This window comes from Octopus bimaculoides, chromosome 2 (assembly GCF_001194135.2).
Source record: "Octopus bimaculoides isolate UCB-OBI-ISO-001 chromosome 2, ASM119413v2, whole genome shotgun sequence".
NCBI lineage: Eukaryota > Metazoa > Mollusca > Cephalopoda > Octopoda > Octopodidae > Octopus > Octopus bimaculoides.
In genome coordinates, this window is record NC_068982.1 from 132,736,102 (window position 1) to 132,739,397 (window position 3,296).

A 3,296-nucleotide genomic window follows, 5' to 3' on the forward strand; every position below is an offset into this window, starting at 1 on the left:
GAAGTATTCCTACGCCCCGACCCCGTCAGTGTTCCCTGCCCAGAAAATCTTGTACCTGTGTTCTTTGCCTGTGAGAAACCTCGCAGAACCTCCTCTCCATCTTACTTCCTGGATGCAGCACATATCTACGCGTCTCCGTTCAACCATCTCAACAATTTCACCAGATCTACCTTTCAGCGTGCCGACGTTGAGAGTGCCAATCGTAACAGTATGGGTGTTGGGGGTGTGGGCCTGTAGCCTGGGAAGGGGAAAAGCAGTGTCGTGTACCTGAATATATATATATATAAATCCAAGAAAGTTAGGGGTTGTGAATCCAACCCACTAAGGGATATCTATCCAATATACTGCTGGAAGAATGCCCAATTATTATTACACTAGCGTTTTTTCATTGCATTACCAAGTGCAATAGATGGGTGTGGGTAAAAAGATATTTTACAATTAATTTATATAGCAATAAGAAAATGAAGGGAAATAGGTGGTATTCATTAACTTGCAGACATTGTATTGTGTCAATTTACTTGTTTATTTGTTTACTAAAGGGACAATAATAACAATATACAAACACATGTGACATATTATGACATGTCATTTTTGTGTACATACAGCTATGATACATGGCAGTGACACATAAGCTTTGACTGCAGAGGACTTGTGAAAGTTTGAAAGAAATGAAGCTAGAATACTCCGCTGGATGGGTAATGTCAGTGTACACTCACAACAGAGTGTAAATGATTGGAAAGGAAAACTAGGTATAAAAGGCATCAGATGTTGTGTGCAAGAGAGAAGACTGCACCGGTTTGGTCATGTGATGTGTATGGATGAGGACAGCTGTGAAAAGAAGAACCAAGTGATAATTATAAAGAGTCTGGACAGTTCTCAACTCCATGTCAAACTGTCCAACTTATGCCAGTATGGAAAGTGGACGTTAAATGATGATGATAAAGATGATGATGATATATATATATATATATATATATATATATATATATAACTCTACAAGATGTTAACTCTCACCTTACTGACAGCATTTCTTTACATAGTTAGTATGGATCTCCCAAGCCATTCACCTATCCCTAGCTTTCTCAGTGGTCATCTGATTACAGAGCAGGAAGCTCTTTCTCCACGTGTTGATGAATGCTAAGTACAGTGGCTTACTATTTTTAGTTAGTTAAGCTTTCTCTCGCAAGTGTCTCATTAGGAACAAAGTATCCATAATACTTTTCCCTGGCACAAAACTGAACTGTGTCTTATCTAATCTCAATTTGTTTCTAATCGAACTATAACTCTTTCCATAACTCTGTAGTGAGACACGTTAGCATTATTTTGTTGTGGCAACATAGCACAGTTGTGTTTTGCCCATTTCATCGATTTACTTCAGGTTGTGGAAGGATATATGTGGCAACTACTGCTCAACAGTATATTGCTGTTGGACTGCCAAGACGAAAACACCTCATTGCTATTGATACTTCAAGTTGACAAGATGTAGTCACTGATTCATTAGTGAAATTTTAACTTGCGTGGCAGCCTTAGGGGCTTCTACAAGATACCTGCTTTGTTTTACCCATTTTTATAACCTGCTTGGAAACTTGGGTGATTAGACCAACCTAGCAGCATTCACAATATGTCAACTGAAGTCTTATTCACTGTTTATAACTAATTTGGAAACTTTGGCAAAGTAGACAGCTCTGTCTGTACTTTTAGTATTCCTGCTGAAATGTTATTACAGTTCTTATAACCATCTTAAAGTTTTGTTAATTTTGACAGTCCTAGTGTCTTTATTATAATTCAGCTATGCTTCTTTAACATTGTTCTTATTCAACACTGTGCATCTTTTTCTGGCATTTATCTGTATTCATCCTACAGTCTGTGAAATACCCAAGTCAAATTATATTAAGTTATGCCAGATTAAATCATGTCTTGCTACACATATTCTTCAACAAATATTTGATGTTCATTAACATTCACAGCAGGAAAATATTTCTTTATACGCACTTTGTTCAGTGTTCATTAAAAATGTAAAAATAACTTATTATGCGTGAAAAAGAATTATGCCATCTGAACTTCTTGAAACATAGAACTCTTTTTCTTCAGTGACATTCCTCACTAAAAATTGGTGACTTAAAGCATTTGGCTTATGCTTCAACTGTCATCCATCAGTCTTGCAAACTATGGAGAGTACTAATGTAGGATACTAAAGAGCAGCATCTGAAACAACTACATAGTTCAAATTTCAACCTGCAACCTTAGTCACAGGTAGTATATATATATATATATATATATATATATATATATTGTGCAAACATAGCCAAGCAGTTCAGAAGTCCACTTCCTAACTGAGTAGTTTTGCATGCTACCTTGGGCAAGTGTCCTCTACTATCGCCCTGAGCCAATCAAGATTTTGGGAGTGGATTCAGTAAACAGAAACTGAAAGAAACCAGTCATCTGCATGCATATGTGTGTGAGTGTATACATGCATGCATGTGTGTGTGTGTCTCAGTTTATTTACATCTGCATTTGCTTAATTGAAAGTCACAACATCCAAGCAGTATTCTTGTTGACATTTCTCTATTTGCTTCATGCCTTCAAAGCCATGTGAAATCTGAGATTCCTTGAAAAGCATGTAAGAATTAGAATCAGGAAAAACATCCAGCTAAAAGATATTGCTTCAATAACCTGTTCACCTTTTTCACAACAACATGGAAAAACAGTTATAAAAATGAATGAACACACAAATGAAAAGCATATCATTATCATAATGCCTAGCAGAAAATTGCTCACAAGGTGGTTTTCTGCTGGTACATTTATGATAGTTTTCAAATAACTTAAGGTTTTTGAAATCTTAAAGGAGAAAATATGAGACCAGATTCCCAACTGAGTTCCCTTCAATTTAAATGATGTTACAATCACTTATTTTCCCATTATTTTCTGATTATATTAAAGCTATACATACATTTGGAATTAAATATAAGGAATTTAGCTTTCAATTTATGTGTCAACTAAGCCACTCATTAAAAGTTAAGTATTAGAAGTATATATTCTTACCATAAACTCAAGAGTAAACAGAACATATGTGATCTGCAAAATAATACAAAGAAGTATGTTCTCATTCAAGAAATTAATGTTTTATTATAAATACATAAACAATAGTACATATATCCAATAAAGGCAAAATATAAGCAAAACCTTAATTCAACAATATTCTTCTCTCAATTATCAAGTTATATTCTCTCTATGTTGTTGTTAATAATATCACACTGTCTCTGATTCTCACCAAGTTGGTTGAAAGTACCTCATCC

The 3,296-nt window shown here is 35.1% G+C and overlaps 1 long non-coding RNA gene across 1 annotated transcript in view; it reads right to left on the bottom strand.

Moving 5' to 3' along the window:
• Positions 1-3,076, bottom strand: part of LOC128247026 (uncharacterized) — a 12,984-nt gene extending 9,908 nt beyond the window's left edge. The window contains exon 1 of the long non-coding RNA XR_008263436.1: positions 3,043-3,076. This is a non-coding gene — a long non-coding RNA (uncharacterized LOC128247026). The remainder of the gene's footprint in view (positions 1-3,042) is intronic.
• Positions 3,077-3,296: the final 220 nt, after the last annotated feature.